Source organism: Scyliorhinus canicula, chromosome 9, assembly GCF_902713615.1.
Source record: "Scyliorhinus canicula chromosome 9, sScyCan1.1, whole genome shotgun sequence".
Lineage (NCBI taxonomy): Eukaryota > Metazoa > Chordata > Chondrichthyes > Carcharhiniformes > Scyliorhinidae > Scyliorhinus > Scyliorhinus canicula.
In genome coordinates, this window is record NC_052154.1 from 10,920,935 (window position 1) to 10,935,546 (window position 14,612).

Here is a 14,612-nt window from a genome sequence, read left to right on the forward strand (position 1 = left end):
ATTCGTTCGTTGTCTCAGTGTTTGCATGGTCTCGCCAATGTCCCATGCTTCGGGACATTCTTTCCTGCAGCGTAAGAGGTAGACTACATTGGTCGAGTCGCACGAGTATGTGCCGCGTACCTGGTGGGTGGTGTTTCCATGTGTAATGGTGGTATCCATGTCGATGATCTGGCACGTCTTGCAGAGATTGCCCTGGCAGGGTTGTGTGGTGTCGTGGTCGCTGTTCTGAAGGCTGGGTAATTTGCTGCAAACAGTGGTTTGTTTGAAGTTGCGTGGTTGTTTGAAGGCAAGTGGGGGGGGGGGGGGGGGGGATGACCTTGGCAAGATGTTCATCTACATTGATTATGTGTTGAAGGCTGCGAAGAAGATGTCGTAGTTTCTCCGCTCCAGGAAAGTACTGGACGACAAAGGGTACTCTGTCAGTTGTCTAATCTCAGTAACTTCAGTAACCTCATTCAAATTATAAACCATCCCCATCACCCCTCTCCCATTGCCACAGACTCTCCATTCCTTTGACTCTCGGCTTCTGCACACCCGTCTTCCCTTCACCCTCCATTACTAAGGTCCTTGTCAGTCACTCAGGCCCCAAAGTCTGGCATCCCCCCTCTCGTTCATTACAACGTTCCACTTCCCATTCCCTCCTCCCTCCTTTAATAGCTCTGAAAACACACCCATTCGACCAATCGTTTTATCGTTCCGCCCCCCCCCCCTCCCCCCATCGACTTCTGTTTGTGAATGTGTGTTTGAAATCAAATATGTTTAAATAAAAAAGAAAAACGCGTTGCCAGCGGAGACACGCCATCAGCATTTTTTTTTCTAAATGCTGGAAAATGTGGTGAGAAAAGCCAGCTGCATTACGCATAATTTTCTCGTCTGAACCAGCACTTAGGAAAACAAAAGGAAAATTCTGCCCCGAGTTACTCAGTCCCATCCTTTAGATTTCAACTCTGGAGTCGAAAAGTCTGCAAACAGTATTGAGAAATCAGTTTTTTGGTTATTTGGAGGATGTCAGCCATTAAACACAGGAAGGGTCTTTTGCATTTTAATGACTTTGAAAAGACTTTTCCAGCCATGAAAAGCAGCTCTGGGGTTTTTGCATTGCATGTTTATTGGCACGAAAGACAAGGTCATCTGTCCGCTCAGCTCTATTTTGTTTTCAAATGTTGATTTCAAATTTATGCTTCATAAATTCATTTAGTATTAGTGTGACAGCATTTAGCACCAACTAGGAAAAAGATAAATTAGCAGCATTAGATGGAATGGATAGAAGAGTAAGAAAAATATATATGTTTAAGATTGGAAATGAAAAGAGAAAATGCCGGAAATAAAGCATCAATCAGTCTGTATCTGTAAAGAGAAAAAGAGAGTGATGACATCTTCCTTTAGCACCCAATATAATGGAGGGTGTGATGTACCATCAATTGAACGCGAGACGAGTTGCTGAACAAAAGTATGGCTTTAATATACTAGATGTTAAGCCCTGCGGTCGATTACTGTAGAAGGACGACCGCCGGGAGTACTGGGTATTTATACCCCGCCCTGGAGGCGGGGTTAACTCAGCCTTTCGACCAATCGGGGAGCCATCACATGACTGGTCTCAACCAACCAGTCGAGAGGCACATGACCAACCAGGGCCAATGGTAAGCCGGTGTTCTGCACCAATGGCAGGCAGCTATGCTAATCATACCACCACAGGGTGCACAACACCCAAAACCTCCCAAATGGTCCTTTCTCTCACTTTACACTTCTGACATGAGGAGGAAGATTGGTGAAGGAACCTGTCACAGTTTCAAGACAAGTCTTAAGGTTTGCCATCAGGAAAGAGATAGGGGAGATTAACATATGTTATAACCAATGTCAGAATGCTTTCTGCTGACATTGGATGTAGCAAAAAATTGTGATGCAAAGAAACCATTTTGTATTCCTCAGCAATGACATCCTTCACCTGGGTGAATGCAGAAATTTGCAACAGAATAAATTCTGATTGAGCTAAAATGCTGAAGCGACGCATTAGTCCGTTGTAAACAATTTTAAGATTTGGAACACTATGATAATCCTTGCTCAGTCACAAAGAGCGAGGCATGTTTCAAACCTCTTTGAACGACAGATAAAAGCAGAACCTGACCAGAAATGAACAAAATTTCATTGTGTACTGTTCATAGCAACTCGGGCACTGTGATTATCTCAGAGTCAGTTCCAAAGAAAGAACAAACGTTAATTTTTATTTCTTGGGATATGGATGTTGCTGGCAAGGCCAGCATTTGTTTCACATCCCTAACTGCCCTGCTTGGCTATTCCAGAGGGGCAGTTAAGAGTCAGCCACATTGCTGTGTGCCTGGAGTCACATGTAGGCCAAACCTGGTGAGGGTGGCAGATTTCCTTCCCTTAAGGTCAGTCACAAACTGGATGGCTCAATCGTTGATATTTCCTGAGATCAGCTTTCAATTACCAATGTATTCATTAATTACGTTCAAATTGCACCCAGTGCTATGATGGCGGTATATGAACCCATGTCCCAGAAAACTAGCCTGGAGCTCTGAATTCCCACACCAGTGACATTACCACTAACCAACATCTCTCATTAGTTCATAGGACATTTTATAGTGCTCCTTTTATAGTCATCCCGAAGCACTTTCCAACCAATGAACTGCTGTTGTAATGTGGGGAACAGGAGCCAATCTTTACATGGCAAGATTCCACCAGTAACAAAGAGATGACCAGGTGCTTTGTGGTGCTGTTTGAGGAATAAGTATTGGTCAGGATGCTGGAGAATAGGGGCCTCAGGGTCTTTAGCATTGCCATGAGAGAGCCGGGGTGGGGGGGGGGGGGGGGGGGGGGGTCCCAATAAAAACTCTCAGCTGAAAGGCAGGATTCGGGAACCATCGATGACCATGGAAATTGAGAATCTTGTCAAAAAGAAAAAAAGATGCACACGTGAGGTACAGACAACTCAAAACAGACAAAGCACTTGAGGAACACAGGGAAAGTAGAAAAAAGCTCAAGCAGGGAGATAGGAGGGCAAAAAGGGGTCGCAAATGTCCTTGGCAGACAGGATTAAGGCGAATCCCAAGGCATTTTAGATGTATATTAGAAACAAGAGGGTAGTGAGGGAAAGAGTTGGTCCACTCAAGGACAAAGAGCAAAATTATGTGTAGAACAAAGGAAGTAGATCAGGTCCTTAATGAGTATTTTGCGTCGGTATTCACAAAGGAGAGGGACACGTTGATTGGTGGTGTCTCAGAGGGTTGTGTAAACACTTTAGAACAGGTCGTTATTACGAGGGAGGAAGTGTTAGGTGTGTTAAAAAGCATTAAGGTAGACAAATCCCCAGGGCCATGTGGCATCTATCCCAGATTACTGAGGGAGATAAGAGATGAAATCACTGAGCCTCTAACAGAAATCTTTGTGTTCTCATTGGCCACAGGTGAGATCCCAGAGGATTAGAGGATAGCCAACATTGTACCGTTATTTAAGAAGGGTAGCAAGGATAATCTGGGTAATTATCGGCCAGTGAGTTGACGTCAGTGATAGTGAAAGTGTTGGAAAAGATTCTCAGAGGTAGGACCTACGCACATTTGGAAGTGAATGGTCTTATTAGCGACAGACAGCATGTGTTTTTTTACGACGGAGGTCATGTCTCACTAATTTTACTGAATCTTTTGAGGAGGTGACAAAAATGATTGACGAGCGAAGAGCTGTGAATGTTGTCTACATGGACTTTAGTAAAGCATTTGATAAGGTCCCTCATGGCAGGCTGGTGCAAAAGATTAGTGTCGGGGTGAGCTAGCTAGATGGATCCAGAACTGGCTTGGCCAGAGAAGACAGAGGGTAGCAGTGGAAGGGTGTTTTTCCGAATCGAGGTCTGTAACTAGTGGTGTTTCACAGGGATAAGCAGCGGAACCTCTGCTCTTTGTAATATATATAAATGACTTGGAAGAAAACGTAGCGGGTCTGATTAGCAAGCTTGCGGATGATACTAAGATTGCAGGAGTTGCGGATAGTGATGAAGATTGTCAGAGAATACAGCAGAATATAGATAGGCTGCAAAATTGGGCAGAGAAATGGCAGATGGAATTTAACCCGGACAAATGCGAGGTGATGCATTTTGGTAGATCCAATTCAGGTGGGAGCTATAAAATAAATGGCAGAACCATCAGGAGCATAGAGACACAGAGAGATCTGGGCGTGCAGGTCCACAGATCCTTAAAAGTGGCAGCACAGGTGGAAATTGCAATAAAGAAAGCATATGGCATGCTTGTCTTCATAGGACAGGTATCGAGTATAAAAGCTCGAAAATAAATTTGCAGTTATATAAAACGCTGGTTTAGCTACATTTGGAATACTGTGTCCAATTCTGGTCACTGCACTAATGGAAGGACATGGAGGCTTTGGAGAGAGTACAGAAAAGGTTTACCAGGATGTTGACTGGTATGGAGGGTATTAGCTATGAAGAGAGATTAAATAAACGGGGATTGTTCTCCCGAAAGAGACGGAGGCTGAGGGGTGACCTGATCGAAGTTTATGAAATTATTAGGGGTCTAGATTGGGTGAACTTTTTCCCTGGGCGGAAATGACAATTACAAGGGGGCACAAGTTCAAGGTGAGGCGGGGGAAAGGTTCAGTGGAGATGTGCGGGGGAAGTTTTTTTACACAGAGGGTGGTGGTGGCCTGGAATGCACTGCCAAGTGAGGTGGTTGAGGCAGATACTTTAGCGACCTTTAAGACTGAGCTGGATAGGCACATGACAGACGAGGTTTAGGATACAGGCGGTTGGTCGAGATAGGACATGTGATCGATGCAGGCTTGGAGGGCTGAAGGGCATGTTCCTGAGCTGTATTGTTCTTTGTTCTTCTTTGCAGCACTTCCTCAGTCCTGCATTGTTGGACGCCGTGCCCAAGTTTCATGACGTCATGACCTCTGACTCAAAGGTGAGAGGACGTCTCACTGAGCCACAACTGGGACCCTCTATTGGTAGGTTTACAATATAGATTTACAAAAATGACACTTGGACTTACAGTGGTTAAGTTATGAGGAGAGATTACACAAATTACGCCTGTTTTCGTCAGAATTTAGGAGGTTAAGGGGTGATGTGATTGGATTGGATTTGTTTATTGTCACGTGTACCGAGGTACAGTTGTTTTGTTATGCTCTTGACGTAGCATAAGCTGCCTCCTTGATGTGCACTCTGACAAAGGAAGGTTCAGACTTATAGATAGCTTTAACACATTTATTAAACTGTTAACAATTCTCCTACTTGGATTCGACTCTCCTGTTAATCCTGCCATAGCTACTCAGACTGACAAACCAGTCTGCTACAATCCACGTGGTGGGTGTGATGTGTTTCAAATCAACCCTGTGTACTCACTGAGTGTCTCCACTGTAAAGAGGAAGATCATGTGTGCTGTGTCCTTTTATATGGGTTGCTGTAATGCCCCCCTGTGGTAGTGTCACCTCTGTGTGTATCGTGAATGCCCATTGGTTGTGTGCTATATTACTGACCTATTGGTTGAATGTCTGTGTGTCATGTCTCTGGTTCTCCCTCTAGTGTCTAGCTAGTCTAAGTGTATTTACATAAACCCCTTGTGTATTTACAGTGATGCATATCACCACAACAGTGAAAAATATTTTTCTGCGAGCAGCTCAACAGATCATTAAGTCCATGAAAAAAAAATACATAATAGGGCAACACAAGGTACACAATGTAACTAGATAACACCGGTATCGGGTGAAGCATACAGGGGTGCTGTGTTAATCAGCTCAGTCCATAAGAGGGTCGTTTAGGAGTCTGGTAACAGCGGGGAAGAAGCTGTTTTTGAGTCTCTTCATGCGTGTTCTCAGACTTTTGTATCTCCTGCCCAATGGAGGAAGTTGGAAGAGTGAGTAACCCGGGTGGGACGGGTCTTTGATTATGCTGCCCGCTTTCCCCAGGCAGCGGGAGGTGTAGATGGAGTCAATGGATGGGAGGCAGGTTCGTGTGATGGACTAGGCTGTGTTCACGACTCTCTGAAGTTTCTTGCGGTCTTTGGCTGAGCAGTTGCCATACGAGGCTGTGATGCAGCCAGATAGGATGCTTTCTGTGGTGCATCTGTAAAAGTTAGTCAGAGTGAATGTGGACATGCCGAATTTCCTTGGTTTCCTGAGGATGTATAGGCACTGTTGTGCTTTCTTGGTGGTAGCGCCGATGTGGGTGGACCAGGACAGAGTTTTGGAGATGTGCACCCCTAGGAATTTGAAACTGCTAACCATCTCCACCTCGGCCCCATTGATGCTGTCAGGGGTGTAGACAGTACTTTGCTTTCTGAAGTCAATGACCAGCTCTTTAGTTTTGCTGGCATTGAGGGAGAGATTGTTGTTGCTGCACCACTCCACTAGGTTCTCAATCTCCCTCCTGTACTCTGACTCGTCGTTATTCGTGATCTGGCCCACTATGTTCGTGTCGTCAGCAAACTTGTAGATGGAATTGGAAACAAATTTTGCCATGCAGTCGTGTGTGTACAGGGAGTAGAGTAGGGGGCTAAGTACGCAGCCTTGCGGGGCACCGGTATTGAGGACTATTGTGGAGGAGGTGTTGTTGTTTATTCTTATTGATTGTGGTCTGTGGGTTAGAAAGTTGAGGAGTGGTCGCCTTTCGAGGGATCACTTTCAGGAAAACTGATCTGATTTCGGAAGCTGTGAAGGTGGGTATGGGTGTGTTAAGGGCTGCGGGGACACTCGACATCAAAGTCTTCAAGATATTAACAGGAAAAGAGAGGGTCGAGAAAGACAAACCTGCTGATCTGGGCATTTCTTTGTTGTTTGTGGAATCTTGCTATGTAAAGATTGGCTCCTGTTCCCTACATTATAACAGCAGCTCATTGGTTGTAAAGTGCTTCGGGTGACTATAAAAGGAGCACTATAAAAGACCCTATGAACTAAGGAGAGATGTTGATGCAGTGGTAATGTGGTAATTCGGAGATTCTAAAACTAGGGGGCATAGTCTAAAAATTAGGGCCGGATGGTTCTGGAAGTACTTCTTCCTGAGGGTGGTACAGGTTTGGAGCTCTCTCCCACAACAGCAGTTCGTAGAATTTCATAGAATTTACAGTGCAGAAGGAGGCTATTCGGCCCATCGAGTCTGCACCGGTTCTTGGAAAGAGCACCCTACCCAAGGTCAACACCTCCACCCTATCCCCATAACCCAGTAGCCCCACCCAACACTAAGGGCAATTTTGGTCACTAAGGGAAATTTATCCTGGCCAATCCACCTAACCTGCACATCTTTGGACTGTGGGAGGAAACCGGAGCACTTGGAGGAAACCCACGCACACATGGGGAGGATGTGCAGACCCCGCACAGACAGTGACCCAAGCCGGAAACGAACCTGGGACCCTGGAGCTGTGAAGCAATTGTGCTATCCACAATGCTACCGTGTTGCTTGTTGAAGCTAGCACAGTTGCTAATTTTAAATCTGACATAGATTTGTGTTAAGCAAAGATATTGAGGGATATGGGACAAAGGCAGGTAAATAGAGTTATGTAACAGATCAGCCATGGTCTCATTGAATGGCGGGGCAGGCTCGAGGGGCTGAATGGCCTACTCCTGTTCCGATGTTCCCATGTTCTATTTAACTGTTCAACTTCTCCATGATAACTGTGGTCCCAAGACACTCCTGAGCACATGGAAATCCTTGAGCTCTAGGTATTTTTAGAGAATACTTCCTTTTTTATTCGTTGCTTCTCTTCAGGAGCCTGGAGACTTGTTGCTGCCAACAGAGAGTGGATTTGAATCTCCAGTTTTCACCTTTGTCATCTGAGAGCTGGACGATACCCACAGACAACAGAGAAATCTGGGCCTTCCTTTGATCTGCATAAATAGGATTCCACATGTCACCCAGTGGAAAAACCACTCTCTGCACCATCCCGCACAAAATCTGTCAAACAAAATAAGCTGAGGGAAGCTATGAAAAATGAAAACCGCTTATTGTCACGAGTAGGCTTCAAAGGAAATTACTGTGAAAAGCCCCTAGTCGCCACATTCTGGCACCTGTTTGGGAAGGCTGATACGGGAATTGAACCGTGCTGCTGGCTAACCTTGGTCTGCTTTCAAAGTCAGCGATTTAGCCCAGTGAGCTAAACAGCCCCTTCCGTTTGTAAACACAGAAACCAAAGGAGTTCCCTTTCCCCGCCAAGCATGTTCTGGTGTTCAATTAGATCCTGATCTGTATCTTACTCCATCTTCCCGCATCGGTTCAACAATCCTTTTGGAATTGCTGAAGAAAATTCAGTCAATTTCAGCTTCGACATTCACAGGGGAGACAGTGGCGTAGTGGTATTGCGACTGGACTAGTCATCCAGAGACCCAGGGCAATACTCTGGGACATGGCTTCAAATCCCACCAGGCCAGTTGGTGGAATTTAAATTCAATAAAAATCTGGAATTAAATGTCAAATGACGACGATTAAACCATAGCCGATTGTGGTTCACCAATATCCTTTAGGGAAGGAAATCTGCCATCCTTACCTGGTCTGGCCTACATGTGACTCCAGGTCCACGGCAATGTGGTTTACTCTTAAATGCTGTCAGGAATGGGCAATGCTAGCCAAGCCCAGTGAACGAATAAAAAAAAACTGGTCCTCAGTCGCACCTTCCTGGATAGAGAAAGAATCAGATTTCCACAACTCTTTATGCAAATACTGCTACTGTATGTCACTCCCGAATAGGTGACCTGTACAGTAAAGGTTACGCCTCATTGATCTGTTTTCTCCAAGAGCGAAAATTCTCTTCCCCCCCAATCCCTCCCCCATCCTATTAAATCCATCTATGGTCTCATTCCTCCCCCTCCCTGTAAACTCCTCCATTCCTGTAACCTTTGAGATACCTGCACCCCTCCAATTCTGTTTGTTTGCGCATTCCCAATTGTAAATGCTACACCATGTGGTGGCAGTGTCACCGGTTGCCAAGGCTCTCTTATTCCCTCTTGACCTCCCTTTCCTCCATTCAGGCTCTCATTAAAACCCACCCTTCTGTCCTAACATCTTGCGTTGCTTGGTGTCAACGTTTCTTTAATCCTGCTCCGGTGAAGCACCTTGAGACATTGTTGTGCGTGGGTGCTATATCGACACAAGTTGTTGCCGTAATCACCCCAGGTGATTCTGACCCTTCCACGGATGCCTGTGGTTCCAACATCCTCTTGCACAATGTAAGGGTTTTTTGTCTCGATTGTCCAAGCCAAAGGTCATTCCCCTAACACCAAACATTTATAGCGGGAAGGAGGGCAATCTGATGTCACATAAGGTCAACTCACACATCAGAATCAACAGCCACGTATTTTGGCTGGCGGATCTTTTCGGTTGCACTAAGTGTCCAATGTGTTTTCAGCCAGGCCATCTCTCATTTGCCTCCTCCCAAGGGTGAAGCTGGCCAACATTATACAAACAGGAGATGTTGATTGGTTAGCAATCTGTCGCGTGCCCTGGAATGCTCCGGGTCACCCTGTATTCAGACCTGACTCTCCTGATTTGACTTGGCACTGATTGATTGAGAAAACAATGCGATCTCATAAACAGTTGTCAAATGAGGAGATATTGCCTTCTGACTCACATCATCACACACCGATTGTATTAACTGATACAGAAGCAGCTGCTGTAATGGGACAATAATAAAAAGAGCAAGAGTATAACCAAACTGATTGATGAGGGGGGGGGATACAATTACAATTTGCTAACAATTGGTTTAGTATGGAAATTTCTGTGGCGCCAGGTTTATAAATAGGTTGAGATCAACTGTATGCAAATCTTGTGTATATAAAGTCTATTTATATGCAAATTTAGTAGGTTTAAATTCTGTTCATTTCCATATTTGTTTACAAGTGAAAATCTTATAAGTAACTGTTAATCTCTACTTGTTGCGTCTGTTTATGAATAGATTTATTGGAGATTTGCTCTTCTTTTCAATGTGTTTACTCTCTGTTGTGCTTTTTATAGAATCAGATTCCCAACAATGCTGACGGAGGCCATTCAGCCCATCGATCTACCGGGTCTGCACTGACCCTCTGAAAGAGCACCCCACCTAGGCCTAAATACCCCATCCTACCTCCTAACCCCAGCCAGGGGCAATATAGCCTGACCAATCCACCTAACCTGCACATCTTTGGACTGTGGGAGGAAACCGGAGCACCCAGAGGAAACCCACACAGACACGGGGACAACGTGCAGACTCCGCACAGGCAGTCACCTGAGGTTGGAATTGGACCTGGATCTCCAGCACTGTGAGGCAGCAGTGCTAACCATTGTGCTACATGCCCCCCCCCCCCCCCCCCCCCCAAGAGAAATTCAGAGTATGAGAGAGCAAGAGGGAGAATTTGAACTTAACCCACTTGATTGGAAAGGATTGGGGCTGGAGATCAGGACAAGTAGCGGATTTGGCAACTGGAAATTTTCTGTGTGGGTTGTCTCGAACAGGAACAGCAAGCCTATTCCCAGGAAACTGGTTTCCCTCAGCAGATTTATCAGATTTACAACAGGCCCCATCAGCTTGAAAATAAATCGGTTTTTTTACAAACTTTCCATTAAGGTGGTCCACTTTTCCAGCATAATTAGATGAGTGTGACACTCTCTCTGACTCCTAATAATAATGTATAATAACCTTTATTGTCACAAGTAGGCTTACATTAAGTTACTGTGAAAAGCCCCTAGTCGCCACATTGCAGTGCCTGTTTGGGTACACGGAGGGAGAACTCAGAATGTCCAATTCACCTAACAGCACGTCTTTCAGGACTTGTGGGAGGAAACCGGAGCACCTGGAGGAAACCCACGCAGACACAGGGAGAATGTGCAGACAGTCACAGACAGTGACCCAAGCCGGGAATCGCATCCTGGGACCCTGGAGCTGTGAAGCAACAGTGCTACCCACTGTGCTACCGTGCTGCCTCTCACATTGAACTTACAGTCAGGCACGAATGACGTCATCAGATCCCAAAATGACAAATTCATAAAGGACCACATTATTTTGGGCTAGGTGCCTTTGGACTTACTCAATTAGCGTCAAAAACTCTGCAATTCCTGGATTCACTTTGTTGATTTTTACACCCCACACTCCCTGTATTCTCTGGGAAGGTTGTGTTAAAATTGACAGTGGTCAGACGGGTTTAAACAAAATGAAATAGAAGCTGTACTGAGATAATGGGGGCGATTCTCCAAAATGGAGACCAAGTGTTCTCACCGTCGTGAACGCCGTTGCTCCAGCCTCCCTTCCCGGCGCCAAATGGGTGATGACTGGGATCTGATGACTGCGCCAACCCGCACATGTGCAGTTGTGCCGCGCCAACCTGCGCATGAGCGGGGGACTTCTTCAATGCGCTGGCCCCGACTCAACATGGCGTTGGTGTTCAGGGGCTGGCCGCGTAACAAAGTAGGCCCGGGGGGGTGGGGGAAAGGCCGGCCAGCCGATCGGTAGGCCCTGATCGCAAGCCAAACCCCATTGGAAGCCCCCCAACCCTTCGCGCAGAGTTCCCGCCGGCAGCGATCAGGGGTGAACGGCGCTGGCGGGACTCTGTCGTATCCGCGCGGCCGCTCAGCCCATCCAGGCCGGAGAATCGGCAGCTCTGCCGATTCCAGCGGCCAGCGCTGCATCAAACGCGCCAGCGCAAATGTCACCGATTCTTCGCACCTCAGAGAATCGCGCATCAGGGTGTCATGGCGCGGTTGTGGTGATTCTCCGGCCCGGCGCGGGTCTCGGGGAATCCCCCCCTCCCCCCCCCCCCCCCCCCCCCCCCCGTCTTCACAATCTCCAAGATTGCCCACTCCTGTAAGAAGGTTTGCAAAATGGTGGTGTAGTGGTAATATCACTGAACAAGTAATCCAGAGGCCCAGGCTAACATCCTTGGTACACGGGTTCAAATTCCAACACTGACAACAGCAAATTCCTTTTCCTAACAATAAGGAAATGGCCATGTTTGAGGTCCAAATCTTTGCTCAGCATGAAAATGTAACAGTGAAAGTTAGCACAGGTCAATTGAAAGTTGTAGCTCGGGAGATACAGTTCAAATTGCTCAGCAAAGTAATAATAAATGAACCATTCCTGGCATTGGGAGGAGCCTGAATCTGACGTGATGCGTAAAGTGGGTCGATGCAGGGATCAATCGTGACTCCGAGTCCCCTTCCCTAGCTAATTTCGAGCTGGGAAAGCTTAAGTCAGAGCTGGAGTTCAAGGAGAGAAACAGACGGAAACTCAAAAAAGAAAGCGAGAAAGACGTGTTCCGGGGGAAGAGGGGAAGAAAGGGAATGGACTCATCAGCAAAACATGCAGGAGATGAAGAAATCTCAAGAAGCAGAGTGGGAATTCCAAAAGGAGATGGAAAGAAGACAGAGGGGATTAGCTGTGGAGGAGAATAGCACGTTATTGTCCATGCAAATGTGGAACTTTGTCTTTGGCTTCACCTCCAAAGACACATAATCGCACAAATTGTACAGCTTTGATGAGGAGCCATCCAGATTCGAAAGATTAGCTCTCTTCCCTCTCCACTAATGCTGTCAGACCTGCTGAGATTTTTCTGTTTTTGTTCGTTTAAAACATTAAATATTTAATGTACACGTACATTCATACATTGGTGCACCGAGAACATACATCCATAACCATACAGACATAGCATATTGCATTCCGCCATGAAAGAACTTACTGCAGTTAAAATAAATAAAAACGGCCATTAAATTTAGTAAACATATGACGCTGGGAACAAAAGACCTCCTTGAACAGTTTCCTCCTAGCAATAGATATCCTGGAGCGTGTGATTTGGTGGAGACCAAGCCCTACACGCCGAGGGGCCAGAACAGTCCAGAGAGGCTGAAGAACCCAAATGATTTCAGAAAATCCTGAAGTTTGGCAGAAGGCTGAATAAAGTCCAGAAACCCTGTGGGATAAGGTGGCCCACGGCAAGCTACCCAGATTTAAAAGGCTGAAATTAGGCTAGAATCTGTAATAGATTTCCAAATATCCTCAAATTAAATAGGGACCAGAAAGACATAGTCATAGATGTTTACAGCATGGAAACAGGCCCTTCGGCCCAGCTTATCCATGCCGCCCAGTTTCTATCACTAAGCTAGTCTCACTTGCCCACATTTGGCCCATACCCCTCGAGACCCACCCTGCCCATGTAACTGTCTTACTGTTTTTTAAAGGAAAAAATGGTACCTGCCTCTACCAGTGCCTCTGATCGCTCATTCCAGATGCTCACCACCCTCTGTGTGAAGAAATTTCCCCTCTGGTCTCTTTTGTATCTCTCCCCTCTCACCTTAAACCTGTACCCTCTAGTTCTTGACTCCTCTACCTTTGGAAAAATGTTGACTATGTACCTTATCTATGCCGTCACAGATCCTCCAGCAGAAAAATAATGTGGCAGATACTCCACGTAGCCGAACAGCCTGACAGAGGAAAGGTTATTTGGCGAGGAAAGGAAAAGGTTAAACACTTGCCTTAAGTATTGCTGGTGGAAACCCTCTTTCCGGCATTAAATAGGGATAAAGGGAGTTTCCAAACCAATAAGCAGATAGCGATTACCTCCCCATGTTGAAAGGCCACCAGGAAGGGTAGCTAGAGCTGTACCTCCACTTAAGGACAGTGGTGTTTGATTGATTCATATTTATTGTCACATGTACCGAAGTGCAGTGAAAGTATTTTTCTGCGGCCCAGGGAATGCACACAGTACGTACATAGTAGACAAAAAGAATAATCTACAAAGTACATTGACAAATGGTACATGAACACATAGTGATTGGTTACAGTGCGGAACAAGTGCCAAACAAGCAACATGAGCAAGAGCAGCATAGGTGATCATGAATAGTGTCTTCCAGGGAACAGATCAGTCCAAGGGGGAGTCGTTGAGGAATCTTGTAGCTGTGGGGAAGATGCTGCTCCTCTGTCTGGATGTGCGATCTTCAGACTTCTGTATCTTCTCCCTGATGGAAGGGTCTGGAAGAGGGCAAAGCCTGGGCGTGAGGGATCTCTGACAATGCTGTCTTGCCTTCCTGAGGCAGCGGGAACTGTAGACAGAATCAATGGGAGGGTGACAAGCTTGTGTGATGCGTTGGGCTGAGTTCACAGCACTCTGCAGTTCTTGCGATCTTGGGCCGAGCAGTTGCCATACCAGGCTGTGATACAGCCGGATATGATGCTCTCTCTGGCACATCTGTAGAAGTTTGTGAGAGTCGATGCAGACATGTCAAATTTCTTTAGCTTCCGTAGGAAGTAGAGACGTTGTTGGGCTTTCTTGACTGTTGCATCAACATGAGTGGACGAGGACAGACTGTTGGTGATGGTGACCCACAGGAACTTAAAGCTATCGACCATCTCCACTTCGGAGCCATTGATGCAAATGGAGGACATATTCCAGAGGACAAGGAACAAGTTGGGAGAGCACCCATCCAAAGCCAAAGGCCCCGGCCAGGACACGAGTGAGTGGTTTCACTGACCACCTTACGGTGAATTTAAATGTGGATCAGAGAAGTTCACAAATTGACCCAGAAAGAGTGATGATGCATCACCTAGTTGACAAGCGACCTGAAGGTACAGGAAGAGCTGACCATCACCCAGAGATTAGTAGCGTCCAAATTGACACTGAATCTATCATGCAACTGACAA